Below are 22,364 nucleotides of genomic sequence, written 5' to 3'. Positions count from 1 at the left end.
ACACCCGACCTTACACCTACTGTACAAACCAAAGTTTCTGAATGTCTCTCTGCTATATCATCCTGGATGGCCCTCCGCCGCCTTAAACTCAACATGGCTAAAACAGAGCTCCTCATACTTCCTCCCAAACCTGGCCCTACTACCTCCTTCCACATTACTGTTGGAACTACGATCATTCACCCAGTAGCCCAAGCACGCTGCCTTGGGGTCACACTCGACTCCTCTCTCACATTTGCCCCTCACATTCAAAACATTTCTAAAACCTGTCGCTTTTTCCTCCGCAACAAAGATACGCCCTTTCCTCTGTTGCTCGACTGCTAAAACTCTGACTCAGGCCCTCATTCTCTCCCGTCTTGATTACTGTAACCTCCTGCTGTCCGGCCTTCCTGCCTCTCACCTGTCTCCCCTACAATCTATCCTTAACGCTGCTGCCAGAATCACTCTACTCTTTCCTAGATCTGTCTCAGCATCTCCCCTCATGAAATCCCTCTCCTGGCTTCCGATCAAATCCCGCATCTCACACTCCATTCTTCTCCTCACTTTTAAAGCTTTACACTCTTCTGCCCCTCCTTACATCTCAGCCCTAATTTCTCGTTATGCACCATCCAGACTCTTGCGTTCTTCTCAAGGATGTCTTCTTTCTACCCCCTTTGTATCTAAAGCCCTCTCCCGCCTTAAACCTTTTTCATTGACTGCCCCCCACCTCTGGAATGCCCTTCCCCTCAGTACCCGACTAGCACCCTCTCTATCCACCTTTAAGACCCACCTTAAGACACACTTGCTTAAAGAAGCATATGAATAGGACTGTGGCTATTCTGAACACATGGCACATAAAGCTTGGCCCCCTGCAGATGCACTTACCAGAACTCCCTCCTACTGTCTCTGTACGTTCTCCCTACCTACCAATTAGACTGTAAGCTCCTCGGAGCAGGGACTCCTCTTCCTTAATGTCTAAAGCACTTATTCCCATGATCTGTTATTTATATTATCTGTTATTTATTGGATTACCACGTGTATTACTGCTGTGAAGCGCTATGTACATTAATGGCGCTATATAAATAAAGACATACAATACAATACAACACTCCTCTGTCTTCTCTCTTGTGCCTCAGAGAGAGAGAGACTGCCGCCCCAGAGGCATTTCCTCTTCCTGTTTTAAAGCAGGTAAACTAGTTTAATTTGAATCACCTGTGGACTGCTTAACAAGCTGGGTTAACCCCTCGTCTACTGGAAAGCATGCATACTGCCATCTCCTACTAACATAAACTGAGTCAATGACCCTGTCACATATCCCCCTTCCCAGCGTAACGTTACCGAGTGGAGCGGCCCGTGCACCAAGACTGTGCACCCTAGAGAGTGCATCAGCATTACCGTGTAGTATGCCTGGCCGATGTTGGACCGTAAAGTTGAAAGGTTGCAACGAGAAAAACCACCGGGTAACTCTCGAGTTCTTTTCTTTATTTCTGTGCATCAACTGTAGGGGTGCGTGATCTGTAATGAGCGTAAAAGACCTGCCTAAAAGGTAATACTTCAATGTGTCTGTTGCCCACTTTACGGCCAAACACTCTTTTTCTACTGTGGCATATCTTTGTTCGCGGGGACACAATTTGCAACTTAAATAGAGAACCGGGTGTTCCTCTTCTCCTACAAACTGGGACAGTACTGCTCCGAGACCTACTTCGGAGGCGTCCGTTTGCAGAAAAAACTCCTTCGTAAAATCCGGGGCTACCAAGACTGGGTGACTACAGAGCGCTGTACGTAGGTCTAAAAATGCGGTCTCCGCATTACTGTTCCATTTTACAACATCAGGTGCTTTTGCCTTTACTAAATCTGAAAGCTGTGCTGCCCGAGTTGCAAAATGGGGTATAAATCGCCTGTAGTAACCTACAATGCCTAGAAATGTCCTAACCTGTTTTTTTTTAAGGGGACGGGGCCAACTCTCAATGGCTTCAACTTTATTAAGCTGGGGTTTTACTGTCCCCCTTCCCACAACATAGCCAAGATATTTTGCTTCTGCTAGGCCGACTGAACATTTAGCTGGGTTGGCTGTAAGACCCGCCTCCCGAAAGGTTCTCAACACTGCCTCAACCTTTTGTAGATGTGAGTCCCAATCTGGACTATGAATTACCACATCGTCTAAGTACGCTGAGGCGTAGTTCGAGTGTGGGTGTAACAATTTATTCATCAACCTTTGGAAGGTTGCAGGTGCCCCATGAAGGCCAAAGGGTAAGACAGTATACTGGAAAAGACCATTAGGTGTGGAGAAGGCCGTTTTCTCTTTTGCTGAACTAGTTAAAGGGATTTGCCAATAACCCTTTGTAAGATCTAAAGTGGTTAGAAACCGGGCCCTCGCCAACCTCTCAATTAACTCGTCTACCCGCGGCATAGGATAGGCATCAAACTTCGAGACTTCATTGACTTTTCTAAAGTCATTACAGAACCGTATTGACCCATCTGACTTAGGTACCAAGACAATAGGGCTGGACCATTGACTATGGGACTCCTCAATTACGCCTAACTCTAGCATCTTCTTTACCTCTGACTGAATAGCCCCTCTTCTGGCTTCTGGGATTCTATAGGGTCTTATCTTAATGGCTACGCCCGGCTTGGTGACGATATCATGAGAAATCACCCTAGTTTTCCCTGGTACGCTGGAAAATACATCCCTGTTCCTTTTTACCAAGTCTACAGCTTCTCTGTATTGTTCAGGAGTGAGTTCTGCTGATATTCGAACAAGTGGTTCTTCCCCTTTCCTGGATTTATTAGCTACTACCGTCAGACATACCTCTCTATCTTTCCAGGATTTTAATAGATTTATGTGATAGATTTGCTCTACCTTCCTCCGGTCTGGCTGTCGAATTTTATAATTCACCGGGCCGACCTGTTCTAGAACCTCATATGGCCCCTGCCAATGTGATAACAGCTTGCTTTCGGCCGTGGGAACAAGGACCATTACTCGGTCCCCTGGTCGGAAGTTGCGAACCGTAGCCTGTCTGTTGTAAAGGTGCCGTTGGGCCCTCTGTGCCTCTTCTAGATGCTGTCTGACTATGGGGGTAATATGCGCAATACGGTCTTTCAAATCTTCCACAAATTGGACGACATTTTTCCCTGGCAGCTTGTTGCTCCCACTCTTCTTTGAGGCTATCCAGAATCCCTCTTGGGCGTCTCCCATACAGGAGTTCAAGTGGGGAAAACCCCGTACAGGCCTGTGGTACTTCTCGGATAGCAAACAAGAGATAAGGCAACAAGGTGTCCCAGTTCTTCCCATCACTAGCGACTACCTTTCTCAACATCATCTTCAACGTCTTATTGAATCGTTCTACCAGCCCGTCCATTTGTGGATGGTACACAGAGGTTCTTAGGGACTGTATTTTTAGCTCTACACATAAGTCTCGCATAAGTTTAGATGTAAACGGGGTACCCTGATCTGTCAGAATTTCTTTCGGTATCCCGAGTCGGGAAAACACCTGTAACAATTCCTTAGCTATAGCTTTGGAGGAAGTGTTACGTAAAGGTAGTGCCTCTGGATATCGAGTGGCATAGTCTAGGATCACCAGAATGTACTGATGACCCTTGGCAGATTTCTCCAAGGGACCCACTATATCCATGGCAATCCTCTCAAATGGGACCTCAATAATAGGCATAGGGATCAATGGGGCCTTCAAACGTGGTCGGGGGGCTGTCAACTGACACTCGGGACAAGAGACACAGAATCTCTTTACTGCATTATATATCCCTGGCCAGTAAAACCTTTTTAGGATTCTTTGCTGTGTCTTCTCTACGCCCAGATGACCCCCCAACAAATGAGTGTGCTAGCTCTAGGACCTTCCTCACTAATGAACTGGGTACTAACAATTTTTCTATTTCTTGGCCCTCCTCTTGGCTCACATGGTACTGCACCGACACACTTTATTCGAGCAAATACCCAGTATGTACCTGGCAAATACCTGGAATGCGCCGCTCCTCACCTCTGACAAGCCCCGTTGCGTTTGCCTTCCCAGCCTGGGTTCATGCCTGGCTGACGGGCGGCTGATCTGTTAAATGATAATGATTAGGATTTAATAGGCTGCAATGCTTCGCGTGTCTACCAGATGGCATAAATTCATGAATTGTAATGCAGTGTATATATATATATACTGTGCAGTATTGCAGCCAGCGGGAATAAAATGCTTCAATCCCTGCATGGAAAATACCTCAATGCACTCGGGCAGAAAACAGTCACAAACCTCAATACACCCGGGTATACCCGAATTCGTGGGACTAGCCGAGCTCGAATAAAGTGTGTCGCCAGTGTATAACAAATCATTCTTAATGTAGAAATATGGATAGGATTCCTTTGTGGTTCCTTCTACCGGGACCCCATTAACTTCTACCGCCTGGCTAAACCCATTTTTCAACTGGGGATCATTAGCCTGTTCTCTACCAAAGTTAGTTAGGGACAGTTCTAGACTTCCAAAACCTTCTTCATCTGGAGTTTGGTCGGTTACCTCCACGGGTAACTCAGACACCTGACCATCAACAGGCCCTGTCTCGGACAACTCTTCTCCCTCTGGTCTTTCTCCGTTAGGGGTAGTGACCAGTGCTAACTGGGGTGGGGGAGTACCTCTTTTTTTTTCCTTCCTACGTTCTCGTTTCGACTTAGGGGTTTTAGACACCTCGGCGACTAATTCGGGATCTGTAAATGGAAAAAGCTCATCTGGAGTAGGATTGTTCAAGGTGAGCTGTCCTCTGATCAGGGTGTCAAAACCAGGGAAATTACAGCCTAACACTAGGGAATGGGGTAATTTTGGCCCAATTGCTGCCATAGTTTCGATGACTTGCCCCTCGACTTTTACTTTTATCAGAGTCGTGGTGTACGGAAGCGTACACCCATGCACACATAATACCCGCAACTTCTCACCCTGGGGTAACCGGAGAGGCTTAACCAACTTCCCGGATACCAAGTTAATATTGCTCCCTGAGTCTACCAGTGCGGAGACTGGTTTTCCATTTAACATCACCGTGGTGAGGAAGTTGTGGGTACGTTTTCCCTCGCGGGTCATACCCACCACTCCACAAAATTCAGACTTCACAGAACCATATGCACACTCCATTGGCTCAGACAACTGTGGGCAGTCAGCCTTAATATGCCCTGTCTCCCCACACTCAAAACAAACAATTGGCCCAGTTCGTTCTTGAAACCCTTTCTGAAATTTAGAGTTTCTGTCCTTATCCTGGTTTTCTTCCACCCGCTCAAATCGTGCGAACGGTCGTGGGTCCTGGCGCCAGCGCTGGCCTCTACTGTTCGTGTTGGGACGTGGGTTGTAGTTTGTGCGAGTGGGGCGTGACAGTTCACGGGTAGTCAGAAACTGCTCCACTGCGCCTACCATGGCATCATAAGAGAGGGGATCTCCCTGCACCACCCACTGTTGAAGGTCCTGGGGTAACGCTCGAATGAAGCGGTCCAACACCACCATCTCAAGGATCCGTGCCGGGCTATGTTCCTCTGGTTTTAGCCACTTGGACGCTAGGTGAATCAAATCCCATAACTGGGATCTGGGCGGCTTCTGTTCCTGGTATTTCCACTTATGGAACCTCTGCGCACAAACTGCGGGAGTCACACCAATCCTCGCAAGGATTTCGCTTTTCAGACAGTCATAATCTGCTGCGGCTTCTTCGTCAAGGTCACAATACGCTTTTTGGGCTTCTCCCAGTAAAAAGGGTGCGATAATCCCAGCCCATTTGGAGCGGGCCCACCTTTCCCGGGAAGCGATTCGCTCAAAGGACCTGAGGTATCCCTCAACGTCATCGTGCGGCATCATTTTCTGCAGGTACTCATTCGCCGGGACGGGCCGCACCGGGGCCGTACTTGACAAGCCCATTTTAATCTGGGCCAGCTGCTCAATCAGCTGTTTCTGTGTGTCTGCAATAATGTCAAGCTGGGCTGCAAGTAGCCGGTTCGTCTCGCGCTGTGCATTCGTGCTTTCCTGCTGAACAGCGGTGCTGCGCACTAAGGACTTTACAACGTCCTCCATACTGATAGATACCGCGTGGACAGGTCCCACCAGTCGCAATCGGTGGCTCCGCCCCTTTTACAGGGTGTTCACCAATCCCACTTCTGACACCACGTGTGGCAGGACGGCCGTGGTAAGTGAGGAGACAACACGACTTTTCTGATGAAATAGTGCTGGTGGATTTATTTGTCCAGAAAAAGGTAACTAAAACAATGGGTACACTGTCCCTTTAAATTAAACGTAAACAAAAACCTAACCCCGGTCGGGGCACTGACTAAACAAAAGTGCAGGCTAACTACCTGGCTGGCTAGCTAACCTAGTCCAGCCCAACAATAACAGTTGGCTCCTTACCTGGGAGCTTTATTCCCCACCTTGGGACAGGATCAATCTGGGCAGCTTGTGTCTGTCAACACTCCTCTGTCTTCTCTCTTGTGCCTCAGAGAGAGAGAGACTGCCGCCCCAGAGGCATTTCCTCTTCCTGTTTTAAAGCAGGTAAACTAGTTTAATTTGAATCACCTGTGGACTGCTTAACAAGCTGGGTTAACCCCTCGTCTACTGGAAAGCATGCATACTGCCATCTCCTACTAACATAAACTGAATCAATGACCCTGTCACAATATATATATATACAGTATATAGTAATATTATTTTTTCCGTGTATCTTGTTCCTCCCTCTGAACATTGAAAGAGGAGAGGTTTTGTGTACATCACTACTGCTTTTTATATACTGTACATTGGACTGTACAAGTAGAGTAGACTGGACACAGCACCCCACCCACCTCCCACCAGGTCACCCTTTTCCTGAAACGACAAGAAAACAACAAATTAGTGCAGTTATGTGCGTACAGTATTATTATTGATTTATGTACTGTACTGTACATGGCTGGTGCTGCTTGAGCAGTTAGTAGGCGGTTACCGTAGTACAGTCAAACTAGTCTACTGTATACTGGAACTACTGTATACTCTGACTACTGTTAAATACTATGTACTGTAACCTGAAGGCTGGTGCTGCTCTCTCTGTAAAGAAAAAACTGTAACTACTGTATAGTAAACTGTACTCTGACTATTGGGAAAGGAAAAATCTGTCCCATAGTTACCTGTATCATACTGTACTTACAATACTACAGCACAGCACTACTTTCCTGATGCTTGCCCATTGCGCGCGATCACAATGGGCAACACAGTGGCAATATGGTCTATATATTTATTGCAGCGTTCCACTGTGAGTACATCATTCCAAAAACTCATTATGCCTTTCAACAACTCGTCCTTTTTGGAGGGTTTCGCCACTTTCCGGATATGGTCCTTCAGTTGATGCCAGACCATTTAGAACGGATTGAAGTCTGGCGATCTGTCATTGGAAAAAAAGTACAATTAGTTTAAGAGATACAGTAAAGTACACAGTAAAAACAGTGGGGAACAAAAATGGGACACGGTCTGCTGCAGTTACTCCGCTGGCGTCTTCACCCAGTTGATACCGAGCTCAAGGATATGCGCTGTTGACGCGGTGTGCTGCGGGTCGCTGTCCTGGTAGAAGCGGTGACCATTGGGGAACTCGCGTGTGATGTATTGCACAATCTCAGGCACAATGTTGTCTTGGAAGAAAGCTTTATTCATGATTCCTATAGCAAGAAAAGAAAAGTGCTCAAAAAAATGCACAATACTATAGTACAGTACAGTGCATACTGTACAGTAAGGCTACACTAGTAAAGTACAGTGCATAAGGCTACATTATATTTCATATATTTTACCTTCAAAGATGACAATGCATCCTGGTCTGCGCCTAGAGATGGCACCCCACACATGCAGCTTCACGTGGTGTTTTGGCCTCGGCTTCAAAGATATGCAAAGGTTGCAAATCTCTCCAGCGACACAGTAGACTCATCAGTGAAGATGCAATCCTGGAAAGTTTCACCACTGTCGATTCATGCCTGGGCCTCGAGCACTCTTTTGATTTTGTTAGCGTCCCGTATCATGGGGTATGCTCTGTAATGACAAGGAAAAAATAATAATTTTAGCTGTACAGTACAGTTACCACACCCACACCACAAACATCCCGGGCAACGCCGGGGCTCTCAGCTAGTAAGAGTATAAAAAAAATAGAAGACGCATACTGTACTGTTCTGTATGAACTGACAGTGTAATACATGTAGAATAAATGCATAGTTTTTATTTTTTGGGGTTTATTACACACTATATAAAACTGTATTGTATACTGTACGGCCGGAAAACATCAGCATACTGTTTCAGGTACAGTATTCAATCCTAATCAATAACTACGGCCACTAAACTGTAGACTCCGGTACGTGGCTTTTTAAATCCGATTCAGCAATGTATGTGCAGCGATATTATCCATCGAAATCCCTCCATTAGCCGTTTTATTTTCTGAGGGAAAAAAAAAGGAAAAGTTTCACTGTAATGTTCAGCCCCCTAAAGACGTTCTCAGCTAGTCCCACCAATAATTTTCTCGGGTCGGGGGGTGGGGGGGGAGGGGGGCGTCTCCGGTTTGCATGCGCCAACCGTCGATGTAATGACACGCATATGCGTTTCACGAAGGTTCTAATGCGCATGCGCCTAGCTTTCCACCAATTGTTCAGTATCTACTGTAGATGCCGCTAAGCCAATGATATTGCTTACAGGAGAATCGATTGACTTTCAAATCGCGCCGATATTGTTACTGTATTGTCAAAAAAAAAAAGACACAGAAAATAATACGGCAACAATACTCACCATAGAATTTCCCATTCAGCTGGCGCCGGCACGGGTCCACTGCCAGTCCAGTGTTCCTGGTCATCCTTGTCGATAGTTTGCAGCGGGACTAGTCCACCTGTAGTCACCTGATGAGGCTGGAAATTGCTTAGGTACATGCAAGCTTGCTTGAAACTGGACGCGAAATCCGGCTCAGGCTCACTGACGGTGGGACCGTTATCGGTAGACGGTGCCGGTGCATTGCTTGGCAGCGAATGTTGTTTCTTGGTTGCTTTTAACACGACCCTTTGCCTTTTGCCGTCCGCACGATCATAGATACTGGAAAAAGCCGGTGATACACACCAATACCCTCCAACAAATTGTGGCTCAAGACGATAAAAACAGGGATCGCTACATAACTTTTTCCTTATTGCACGCTTCCACGTATGAGGAGCTGGCGAAAATTTGTAAAAGTCATAGTTTTCCATAAAATATTGATAAATTTGAACAACTGTTGCCATCTTATCTTCCGTTGCATTAATCGCGGCCCATATCAAATACGCGTAACTTCTGTCAGGTTTTTTGAAAACGGGCTGCACTTGAACGCTCATGGCGGGCGGCAGGTCTCTGGAGAATAGTGTAACTGAAACTGGTCTTTGTCTTTCTTTAATATGAAATTCCTAAATTGATACATTTTTGCAACCTCTTCCTTCAGTCTCAAGGCCAAGTCCAAGGCCAAGGCACACGGTGGTACAGTATCTTTTTTTCAACAAAACACCTGCAAGTCGACACATTAATGAAGCGCATGCGCATCACAATTCATGAATATCTGCCATCTGGCGGACACGCGAATAATTGCAACCTATTAAATCCGAATCCTTATCAATAAACGCATGACCCGCGCGTCAAGCTGTGGCTGAGAACGCAAAATGAATGCGGCATGCTCCGGGTGAAGTGTGTCGCATTTCAGGAAAAAGCCAGGGAAAAACCGGCGATGTGTTAGACTCAGATGCGGCGCAGCAGTAACCACTACGATTCCAATGATGGAATCATGAAAGCTCAATGAAAGACATACTGGTAAAATCATAAAACACATATAACATATGTGTACTAATGAAATGACAAAGAGAGGAGAAAAAGTGGGGGGGGGAGAGAAGAAACACAAAGAAAAGAAAGAAGAAGAACACATTGAAGATAAAAGGAAGATCAAAAATTGGAAAGAAAAAGAATAAATGAAACATTAATGAAAATTGGTAAAACAATTAAAAAATGTGATAAAGGGAAAATAATGATTTTTAAATTATAAGTAATAGAGAAATGAACGAATTAAAAAATATTTTGTGAAAATAAATATATAAAGAACATATGAAAATAATTTTTTAGTAAACGTAAATTATCAATGTGTTAGCATAAAAAATGTTGTCGTACCCAGTCCACATTAATCCCAGAGGGACCAAGTGTATACAGAGAGAATGTCCAAAACATTTCTCTTTTGTTCAGTAGATCTAATCTATCGCCTCCACGTATGGACAATTTGACATATTCCAAGGCCGTGAAATGAAAATTCTTCAATTCACCTTGAGGACATTGCAAGAAGTGTCTTGAAACAGGGTGTTTTATGTCGTTATTTTTTATTAAACGGACATGCTCTGAAATTCGTTGTCTTAAAGGTCTAATAGTCCTTCCCACATATCCTTCAGTGCAAGCGCACCAGATATAATAAACTACAAACTATGTTTTGCAATTTAGGAAGGTTTTGATAGTATAGGGATGCTTCATTTTCCCTACCATTAAGGTATTGGTAGGGAGGGCGTATTCACACATTTTACATAAACCACAATTAATCCCCCCCCCCCCCCTCACCCTGTGGTTTTTAGATTCACAGGAATTTATGGTTTCCGAGAGAAATAGACTCGGAGACAATTGAGTTGCCAACGTTTTTGCCTTTCGGAAAACAAATCTTAGACCTGTCTTGACAAAAGGGCAAAGCTCTGGGTCTAACCCAAGGACTCCCCAATGTCGGTTTATGATGGATTTAATATGTTGAGCTTGGTTGCTATACTGGGTGACGTGGGGGAGTAAAACAAAACAAGAAACAATCATTGACACTGCTCTTCATTACCACATATATTGCTAGCGAACTCGCAACAGTTTCTGAACATTGCTGCTTCAGTGACGTACGGTCAGAGATCCTCGCTTTATTTAAAAAAACAGGCGCACTCAGTGTAGTACAGTATGCATCAAAAATGTATGTGGACTGGTAAAAATATATAAATTGCGCACTCACGAACATCACAGAATTAAAAGCATGTATGAGTCTCAGCTCAATCGCCAACCAGGATGACTGTGGGCTCCAAATGGTATGTAAGGTGTTCCTCTAAGGTCTTCACCAGATGTTGTAAGGCCCGGTACCTGCATAGGTAACTTCCGTGTACCGGGTGCTCCGTGCACTTCCTCGCTTCCTGTGAGGTCCTAGCAGCGTGCCAGATGTTTAACTGGGGGCTCTAGCCAGGGCCGCCAACAGCGGGGGACAAAGGGCATGCGCAGAGCCGAGGTTCCCGCAGGGAGTCCTGTCTGCTGCCTGTGGGCCCTGCCTGCTGCATGTGGGCCTGGGTGGGCCTGGCAAGCCCACTCCCCCCCTTTCTCTTCCTCGATCCCCATGTGGGACGGAGAGCGGGGAAGCGCCAACCCTGCACCCCCCGCATGCGCCTCCTACCCCAGGCAGCAGCCGCGGGGGATGCTGAAGCCGCCTGCTAGCCTCACGCCCTGCCCCCAGAGCTTCCCGCGCGCCAACCAGCAGCAGCAGCCGCGGAGGATGCTACAGCCGCCCGTCATCGCGCCCCCCCCCCGCAGCTGCCAACCTCCCGTGCGCCCCCCGATCCCACCTCCCGTGCACTCCCCGAGCTCACCTCCCGTGCGCCACCAAAGTCCACCTCCCGCGCCTTCCCTCCCCCCCCCTGTGCACAACTCCCGCCCCGGGCAGCTGCCAAGGGGACATCGGGGGCAGGGGGGGAAGCGGCAAGGAAGCAGCACCCACCCGGTCAGGGTGTCACCCACTCAACTGTGATTGTCACCCACCACCCAGTCACTGTCACCCACCAGCCAGTCACTGTCACCCACCACCCAGTCACTGTCACCCACCACCCAGTCACTGTCACCCACCAAAAAGTCACTGTCACCCACCAACCAGTCACTGTCACCCACCACCCAGTCACTCTCACCCACCACCCAGTCACTCTCACCCACCACCCAGTCACTCTCACCCACCATCCAGTCACTAACCCACTCACTCACTCACTCTCCCACGCACGCACTCTCCTACCCACACACCCAGTCAACCACCCACCCAGTCGCTCGCTGTCGCACCCACCCAGTCGCTCGCTCTCGCACCCGCTCGCTCTCGCACCCGACCGCTCACTCTCGCACCCGCTCACTCTCGCACCCGCCCGCTCACTCTCGCACCGTCGCTCGCTCTCGCACCCACCCGCCCGCTCTCGCACCCACCCGCTCGCTCTCGCACCCACCCACCCGCTCGCTCTCGCACCCACCCACCCGCTCGCTCTCGCACCCACCCGCTCGCTCTCGCACCCACCCACCCGCTCTCGCACCATCCCGCTCGCTCTCGCACCCACCCGCTCTCGTACCCACCCACTCGCTCTCGCACCCAGTCAGGCAGTCACCTGTCTTTTGTTGAAAATATAAAAATAAACAGGTTGCATTGTAATGTTTTTTTTCGGTATCACAATAAGAAAACAGTTAAGTAAAAGTTGCACGCTAAAAAATATTTTTCCGTGGTAGGTGCGTTATGGGTTTGGGAGTCGCTATGGGTTGGGTTGGGGGGGGGGGGGAGGGGGGCGCCTGCTCCTTTCATTGGCGGCCCTAGCTCCACCATGCATTGCAAGTACCGGTGCCTGGGTAGATGAACTCCGTGTACCGGGTGCTCTGTGCACTCCCCCGCTCACGTGTCTCTACTCTCCAGGATCTCACATGAATTGCAGTAACACAAGGAAGTCTCTGAACGGACCGTCACTGCCACCCAGTGGTGGTTTGATGAATAATTTCGGCAACATTTTTTTTATCAATACTGTGCTAATGCTAGAACTCTGTGTGTGATTGTGCAAAAATAAAATATGTAATAATCAGGGGCACAAAAGGGAGGAACTGAGGCAGCTTTAAAGAAATATATTAAGGACAAGGAGGAGTATACACATCTACATGCAGAAGAAACTATCTTTCCCTAGCACAGTGCCTGGGAAATGTTACTGTCTTGTTTCTAATCTACACAGTATGTGACACGTGATCCGTTTTGAAGTCTAAAAACTACAACTCCCATGATCCCCTTAGTTTGAGCATGCGCAGTAGGACACAGAGCTTTGACCTGGATGTAGTCAGTGTCTCCACTTCCGGAAAAGAGAAGATGAAGAAATAAAGTGGTGCAGGAAGCACACAGGAGCCTTTTCTGTAAGTAACTTACTTTGTATTCAAAGCATCAGAGCAGGTATATGCAAACACGTGGCGTTTCAGGACAGACACGTCCTCTCCTCAGACCATACACCTTACTGCAATAGTGACACTAACAAGTATATATACCCGTAGGGGTTACACAATCCCCTCATACCCATCATCTGTGTTTACGGCCACTGCAGCCTCAGTACTTCCTGGCTGACGTCTGATGTCATCACAGCATCATATGATGCTGATGACATCACGTCGCCAAGTAACCTGGAAAACCAATAACAAAATAGAGTCACACAGGGACAGCTCAGCACACTTACTGAACTGTGGAGAAGTCAAATTGCATAAGTTACACTTAAGTAAATTGAAGTAACATGTACGCACTGTATTGGTGCCATTTAGGAGATTTAATGACTATTAATTAGTCTGAAGAACTGGGAGCTGCCATGCTGATATTTTCTTTCTTAGATGATTTTTCTGTCAAAACGAAGGGGTTAAAGCTGAAAAGGAGCAAGTTAAAAGATGGTTCTGTTTTATGAGCTTCCAGTCAAAAGCAGCATTATTACACACATTTATCTGGGCATAAGATAACAAGGAAAACTACAAACCATTAGGGATCTATGTATATATAGATTACAAGACAATTCCTATTATAGATAGTGTAGGTACAGAGGCACATGGGCTAGATCATAAGTGTTATCTAGTAGCTTATTAATAATAATTGAGTAGACTTAAGTGGGATAAACAGAATAGTAGAATCCATAGCAGTCGTGGTCCAGAGTGGCAGAGGTTTAAAACTGTGTCTTTGGTATATCCACCCGCATATATCTGGATTAATAGTAGAGGCTGACCTTACCCCATGAACAAGTTTAGTTCAAGTCACAATACTTAAAAACAAAACAAAAAAAAAATGAAATGTTCCCAGCACACAAAATACGATAAGGGGATAGGTGAACTCAAAATCTTTTAATGAGAAACACAAAGTGAGTGTGAAACCACAACGTGCAATACACTGTCTCAAACTACAGGCCAATCTCACTTCTCCCAATTTTATCCAAAGTCATGGAAAAATGTGTCACTCCCAATTAAGCGATTTCTATACCAAGACAAATTTCCCTAGCCAATTCCAATCTGGGGTTCGTCCCAAACACTCCACCGTAACTACCCTGCTAAAAGTTTGCAATGAAATCCAGTGTGGAATGGAACGGGGACAACTCACTGGTGCAGTATTCCTAGATTTTGCAAAGGCTTTTGACACAGTTGATCATGCTATCCTGCTTAACAAACTCCAGAGCTCTGGAATAGGGAAACATGCTTTAAACTGGTTTCAGTCCAACCTATCAGGAAGATCCCAACATGTGTCCATCTCAGGCTCTAACTCCGACCCCCTGGATATCACCTGTGGTGTCCCGCAAGGCTCTGTTCTGGGGCCCCTACTCTTTTCAGTGTTCATTAATGATCTTCCCACAGCTTGTAAGGAAGCCTCAATACACATGTATGCAGATGACACAATCCTATATGCACACAGCCATAGCCTCTCTGACCTTCAACACATACTTCAGTCTGACTTTTTGAGACTCGAAAACTGGATTTCCCAAAACAAACTGTTTTTAAACACTGACAAGACTGTAACAATGGTATTTGGGACCAAGACTAAATTTGTAAAGCTTCCAGCTACTGAGCTCCTGATTAGAACCAACGCTAACACCACCCTAACACCTGTCACTAGTTTTAAATACCTGGACTTATGGTTTGACTCCCACTTAACATTCGGGATGCACATTGATACCCTGACAACCAAGACCTATGCCAAGCTAGGGGTACTTTACTGGAACAAATCCTCCCTAAGTCTCCTGGTCAGAAAGAGTATCGCACAGCAGATGCTAATGCCAATTATTGACTATGGAGACATAGTATATGGCTCGGCTCCTCAAACCCACCTTAGCAAACTTGACACCCTCTACAATTCAATTTGTCGTTTTGTTCTCCAATGCAACTACAACACACATCACTGCGAAATGCTCAAAGAACTAGATTGGTCAACACTAGAGTCTAGGCGCAAAGTTCACCTTTCCTGTCTTGCCTTTAAATTCTTCATGGGCAAGCTACCCAGCTACCTGAACAAGCTCCTCACCCCTACCACTTGCAGCACTTATCACCTGAGATCAGACTCCAAAAGACTATTCATGGTCCCAAGGCTCAACAAAGTATCCGGACGTTCCTCCTTCTCCTTAAGTGCACCCTAAAACTGGAACAACCTACCAGAGACTCTCACATCCACCACCAGTTTAAGTTCTTTCAAATCTAAGGCTGTCTCACATTTTAAGCTGGTCTGTAACTGTTTCATACGCTCATAATATATGTTTTCTTTAACTGTGCACGCAATGTCTTGTATATAATGTATACCCTGTTCATTTATGTAACTGTACTTGTAACCATGTATTATTTGTTTTACTCTGTGCCCAGGACATACTTGAAAACGAGAGGTAACTCTCAATGTATTACTTCCTGGTAAAATATTTTATAAATAAATAAATAACTACAGGGCAAGGGAGAGGAAAGGGATGGGGTGAGGCAAACATAAAAGTACAAAGGAAAGGGGACAGCAACGTTTCGGGGTCTGGAATCCCTTCTTCAGGCCCGTTCCCAATAGATACTAGGTATCTAATGGTAATTCCCTGTACAAATCTCCCAAGAAAGCACCAACAATTGTGCAATGATATATGCACGTATTCACCCAAGGTGTTAACTAGATCAGTCCAGAGGTAACACTAAAGCAAAGAGCAATGGTAATTTGATCTAACCTCCCAGGGGATTAGAGTGAGCACACAACAAAAGTCCAGCAACAGCCCACAGGCTACAGTTCAAAAAAAACAAGGGATATGCCTAAATGTGAAAGGTATACTAACTAAGCTGTTAGGCTAAACAGATCTGGTGTGCTTCAAGGCAGAGCACTGACATCAAATAGCTTCAAGGCAGAGTTTATACAGACTAGTTCAGTAGCTGCAGTGAGTTAGTACATGTTCCTGCTCACACGGTGCTGGAATGCTGTGCAGACGGAGCCCTCTGAATGAAATACTTCCTCCTTGTGACGTCAGAAGCCGGTCCCACATGATCGCTGCTCATGCTGATAGAGAATAGTGACGGCAGTTCCTATTGGCTGATCTCTAAACAGAGACGCTGTGTGGCCAGAGGCTGTCAGATCTTCAGCATAGTAGGTGTTGTCATGGCAATGGAAGCGTACTGCAGGAACACACAGTCTCACACCCGGTATGCCCTCAATGTTGTCAGATAGGGTCCAAGCCCGGTTTGGACAAAGGGTGTGGGAGGAAGGGGGATACAGAACACAAACAGCAATAGAAACACAGTACGAGAAACTATGTGAGACTGGTAACTCTTCTCTTGAGGGGGTATTAGGGAAATTATTTGACAAGCTGTTTGGGGTATAAATAAAATGAAGATTTCTGTTTCTTCAGTAGTTTCGAAAGGAGTTGGAAAGAGCAGAGCGGAGAGGGGGGGGGCGGGGGAGCGGAGAGGGGGGGGGGCGGGGGAGCGGAGAGGGGGGGCAGGGGAGCGGAGAGGGGGGGCAGGGGAGCGGAGAGGGGGGGGCAGGGGAGCGGAGAGGGGGGGCAGGGGAGCGGAGAGGGGGGCAGGGGAGCGGAGAGGGGGGGGCAGGGGAGCGGAGAGGAGGGGAAGGGAGCGGAGAGGGGGGGGGGGGGGGCTGGGGAAGGGAGAGGGGAGGCGGGGGCCCGCAGAGGGGGGGAAGGGGAGCGGAGAGGGGGGGGGGAGGGGGAGCGGAGAGGGGGGAGCGGAGCGGAGAGGGGGGGAGCGGAGCGGAGAGGGGGGAGCGGAGCGGGGGAGGGGGGGGGGGAGGAGACCGGAGGGTGAGGGTGGGGGAGGAACTCTGGGATTCAGGAACTCTGCTTCCAACATTGGTCTGTCTCTCTCTGTGGTCTTTGTGTCCTCAGGATCATTAATTACACGATGTTCCAACAGCAATCACGATGTATCGTTTGTTGTCTTGAGTAAAAGAGTTTGCAGAAAGATGCAGTCACCAGTCACCTCTAGTCAAACTATAGTCTAACTTTACAACATTCCAATGTTGGAAGCAGAGTTCCTGAATCCCAGAGTGGATTAAAGGCTGATATTTTCTGTACTAAGTGTAAGTGCATACCTTACCATCTAACACCTGAATTGCTCAGATATACTGCCCTATGATGTTCCTCTTTTTCTTTTTTTCTCTCTCCCTGCATATTTGCGCCTAGGTCGTTCTTTCCTATATATATATAATATATATATATATATATATATATATATATATATATATATATATATATATATATATATAGTGCTCGACAAACCCGGTCGCCCACTTCGCCAGGCGCGAACGGAAATTGGCCCGTGGCCAGCTACTTTTTTCCCCCTGCTCTGCGCAAATTTTAAAAAAAAAAAATAACAAAAAAAATATCCTCCTGGCTGATTGGCCAATTGGTCGTTGACGCGGAATGGAGCCCTTCTCTGCAGGGGTAATGGCTTCTCCTCGCGCGCGCGCGGTCCGTCTCCGTCTCCTGCCCGCGCTTCCCTCCTCATCCCCTCCAGTCTCCGCTCCTGTCGGGCAAGAGATGACAGCAGGGGATTTCTCCCCCCATCTCCCCCCCCCCCCCCCTGCCCCGCTTGCCCTCCGGTTCTGCTCCTGTCCCTGTGGCTGCTCGCGCGGGCAGAAGATGACAGCGGGCGATGTTCCCCCGTCCCGGTTGCCCTACCGGTCCCCCGCTTTCCCCCCCCAGTGCCAGTGGCTGCTCCCGATGCCAGCAGGGGTGTTCCCCCTCGGTCCCCGTGGCTGTCTCCGCTTCCCACCACCCCCCACAAATTTAAAAAAATAAATAAATAACAAAAAAAAATATCCTCCTGGCTGATTGGCCGTGACGCGGTCATGACGCGGAATGGAGCCCCTTCTCTGCAGGGGTAAGTAATGGCTGCTCCTCGCGGTGCGCGGGTCCCTGTCTCCTGCTCGCGCTTCCCCTCTCATCCCCTCAGTCTCCGCTCCAGTCAGTCCTGTCCCCCGTGGCCTGCTCGCGTGGGGCAGGAGATGACGGCAGGGGGATTTCCCCCCCACCCCACTCCCCCGTCCCCGCCTTGCACTCCGGTTCCGCTCCTGTCCCCCGTGGCTGCACGCCCGGGGGCAGGAGATGACAGCGGGGGGAATGTCCCCCCCCCCCCCCAAACCTGCTTCCCCTTTGGTCTCCCGCTCCTGTCCCCGTGGCTGCTCGCGCGGGGCAGGGGATTTCCCCCCCCTGTCCCGCTTGCCCTCCGGTTCCACTCCTGTGGCTGCATCCGCTACCCCCCCCCCCCCTACACAGAGAGTGTGTGTGTGTATGTATGAGAGAGAGTGGTGTGTGTGTGTATGTGTGTGTGTGTGTGTGTGTGTGTGTGTGTGTGTGTAAGAGAGACACCCCCCACTACCCCCCCCACCCAGTCAGTCGTCCCCCCACCCCACCCAGTCAGTCATCACCCCACCCAGTCAGTCATCCCCCCACCCCACCCAGTCTGTCATCCCCCCACCCCACCCCAGTCTGTCATCCCCCCCACCCAGTCATCCTCCCACCCCACCCAGTCAGTCATCCCCCCACCCCCACCCAGTCAGTCATCCCCCCCACCCCACCCAGTCAGTCATTCCCCCCCACCCAGTCAGTCATCCCCCCCATCCCACCCCAGTCAGTCATCCCCCCCACCCCCACCCAGTCAGTCATACTCCCCCCCACCCAGTCAGTCATACTCCCCCCCCACCCAGTCAGTCATACTCCCCCCCCACCCAGTCAGTCATACTCCCCCCCACCCAGTCAGTCATACCCCCCCACCCAGTAAGTCATACCCCCCCCCCAGTCAGTCATACCCCCTCAGTCAGTCATACCCCCCCACCCAGTCAGTCATACCCCCCCACCCAGTCAGTCATACCCCCCCACCCAGTCAGTCATAACCCCCCCACCCAGTCAGTCACTTACCCCCCCACCCAGTCAGTCATACCCCCCCACCCAGTCAATCATACCCCCCCACCCAGTCAAACATACCCCCCCACCCAGTCAGTCATAACCCCCCCCACCCAGTCAGTCATACCCCCCCCCCACCCAGTCATACCCCCCCCACCCAGTCATACCCCCTCCCCCACCCAGTCATACCCCCCTCCACCCAGTCAGTCATACACCCCCCACCCAGTCAGTCATACCCCCCCACCCAGTCAGTCATACCCCCCCCCACCCAGTCAGTCAGTCATACCCCCCCACCCAGTCAGTCACCCCCCCCACCCAGTCAGTCATCCCACCCCCCTGCCCAGTCACCCCACCCAGTCAGACAGTTAGTAATCCCCACCCAGTCAGTCAGTAATCCCCAACCAAACACCCCACCCAATCACCCACCCAGTCACCCCACCCAATCACCCACCCAGTCACCCCATCACCCACCCAGTCACCCCATCACCCCACCCAGTCTCCCCATCACCCCACCCAGTCACCCCATCCCCCCCACAGTCACCCTCTCTCCGTCTCTCACCCTCTCTCTCTCCCTCTGTCTCTCCCTCTCTCCCTCTCTCTCTCCCTCTCTCTCTCCCTCTCACCCTCTCTCTCACCCTCTCCTCTCCGTCTCTCTCTCACCCTCTCTCGGTCTCTCTCTCACCCTCTCTCCGTCTCTCTCTCACCCTCTCTCAGTCTCTCTCTCACCCTCTCTCCGTCCTCTCTCACCCTCTCTCACCCTCTCTCCATCTCTCTCTCACCTCTCTCGTCTCTCTCTCACCCTCTCTCCGTCTCTCTCTCACCCTCTCTCCGTCTCTCTCTCACCCTCTCTCCGTCTCTCTCTCACCCTCTCTCCGTCTCTCTCTCACCCTCTCTCTCTCTCTCTGTCTCACCCTCTCTCTGTCTCGCCCTCTCTCTGTCTCGCCCTCTCTCTGTCTCGCCCTCTCTCTGTCTCACCCTCTCTCTCTCTCACCCTCTCTCCGTCCTCTCTCACCCTCTCTCCATCTCTCTCTCACCCTCTCTCGTCTCTCTCTCACCCTCTCTCGTCTCTCTCTCACCCTCTCTCCGTCTCTCTCTCACCCTCTCTCCGTCTCTCTCTCACCCTCTCTCCGTCTCTCTCTCACCCTCTCTCCGTCTCTCTCTCACCCTCTCTCCGTCTCTCTCTCACCCTCTCTCTCTCTCTCTGTCTCACCCCTCTCTCTGTCTCGCCCTCTCTCTGTCTCGCCCTCTCTCTGTCTCGCCCTCTCTCTGTCTCGCCCTCTCTCTGTCTCACCCTCTCTCTTTCTCACCCTCTCTCCGCTCTCTCTCTCACCCTCTCTCTCTCTCTCTGTCTCACCCTCTCTCTGTCTCGCCCTCTCTCTGTCTCACCCTCTCTCTGTCTCACCTCTCTCTGTCTCACAATCTGGATCTGGATATTTTATTTACCCTGTATATCTTAACTGCCCTATACTACACCGAAATAACCTATACTGCTTTCTTCCAGATCTGACTCAAGCTTCACACAGAAGACATTGGAATCCCCCGTAACCCAGAAGACAGGTAGGGAACACATCCCCTCCAATGTATAACATTGTGGGAATGAGGTACCTGGACATTGAGGGTCTGCGGATCAGGTGAGATCCCAGGTGGGATTGCCTGCTTTAAACATTCTGAAGCGGGGCATCCAGGCACTAGTTAAGGGGTGCAGGAAACTAGTCATTCACATCTGGCTTTTTTTTCTAGATTCAACATTTATACACACACACACACACACATACACACACACAAAACAAGGACTAATTGTAGTATAATGTAATACAATAAATAAACTTATGTCAAAAACGAATGTTCTTACTAGAAATTTATTAAATTTATTTCATTTATGGGTTTTTTTAAATGCGGGGCTGGGGGCGGGACTAGAGGCGGGGTTGGGGGCGGGACTAGAGGCGGGGTTGGGGCGGGACTAGGTGGCGAGTAGATTTTTTGTTCGGCGAGTAGATTTTTGGGTGATTTGTCAAGCACTGTATATATATATATATATATATATACAGTGTTCGACAATTAATGATAACCACACGCCCGTGGCGTTTGGATTTAGGCTGCTGGCGAGTTGATTTAGGCTGCTGCGGCTCTTTGAATTCCCCTGCTCGCGCCAAAATTTTCAATTTTTTTTAAAATAAATAAATCCTCTCCCTGATTGGTCTGACCGGAGGGGGGGGCGCACGCGCGCAAAGTTGGTTGCTTGACTGCTGGATCCAGCGCGTCCCGCGCAGGCCCACATACTGCCCCGATGTCCCGCGCAGGCCCACACACTGCCCCGATGTCCCCCCGCAGGCCCACACACACAGCCCCGATGTCCCACGCAGGCCCACACACTGCCCCGATGTCCCCCGCAGGCCCACACACAGCCCCAATGTCCCCCGCAGGCCCACACACACAGCCCCCATGTCCCCCGCAGGCCCCCACACACAGCCCCGATGTCCCCCGCAGGCCCCCACACACAGCCCCGATGTCCCCCGCAGGCCCACACACAGCCCGATGTCCCCCGCAGGCCCCACACACAGCCCCGATGTCCCCCGCAGGCCCCCACACACAGCCCCGATGTCCCCCGCAGGCCCCACACACTGCCCCGATGTCCCCCCGCAGGCCCACACACAGCCCCAATGTCCCCCGCAGGCCCACACACAGCCCCAATGTCCCCCGCAGGCCCACACACACAGCCCCCATGTCCCCCGCAGGCCCCCACACACAGCCCCGATGTCCCCCGCAGGCCCACACACAGCCCCGATGTCCCCCCGCAGGCCCCCACACACAGCCCCGATGTCCCCCGCAGGCCCCCACACACAGCCCCGATGTCCCCCGCAGGCCCCCACACACAGCCCCGATGTCCCCCGCAGGCCCACACACACAGCCCTGATGTCCCCCGCAGGCCCCCACACACAGCCCCGATGTCCCCCGCAGGTCCCACACACACAGCCCCGATGTCCCCCCGCAGGCCCCCACACACAGTCCCGATGTCCGCCGCAGGCCACCACATTGCCCCGATGTCCCCCGCAGGCCCACACACAGCCCCGATGTCCCCCGCAGGCCCACACACTGCCCCGATGTTCCCCTGCAGGCCCCCACACACAGCCCCAATGTCCCCCGCAGGCCCACACACTGCCCCGATGTCCCCTGCAGGCCCCCACATACCCATGATGTCCTGCGCAGGCCCACACATACCCACGATGTCCCGCGCAGGCCC

At 49.9% G+C, this 22,364-nt stretch overlaps 1 protein-coding gene across 1 annotated transcript in view; it reads left to right on the top strand.

The window, feature by feature from the left end:
• Positions 1 to 13,052: 13,052 nt before the first annotated feature.
• Positions 13,053 to 22,364, top strand: part of LOC142466714 (uncharacterized) — a 22,476-nt gene continuing 13,164 nt past the window's right edge. Inside the window, 1 exon segment of the mRNA XM_075572042.1 lies at positions 13,053 to 13,142. The gene's annotated coding sequence lies outside the window, so the exon portion shown is untranslated.

The sequence above is a fragment of the Ascaphus truei genome, chromosome 15, assembly GCF_040206685.1.
Source record: "Ascaphus truei isolate aAscTru1 chromosome 15, aAscTru1.hap1, whole genome shotgun sequence".
Taxonomy (NCBI): Eukaryota; Metazoa; Chordata; class Amphibia; order Anura; family Ascaphidae; genus Ascaphus; species Ascaphus truei.
This window is presented reverse-complemented; position numbering and strand designations above follow the sequence as displayed.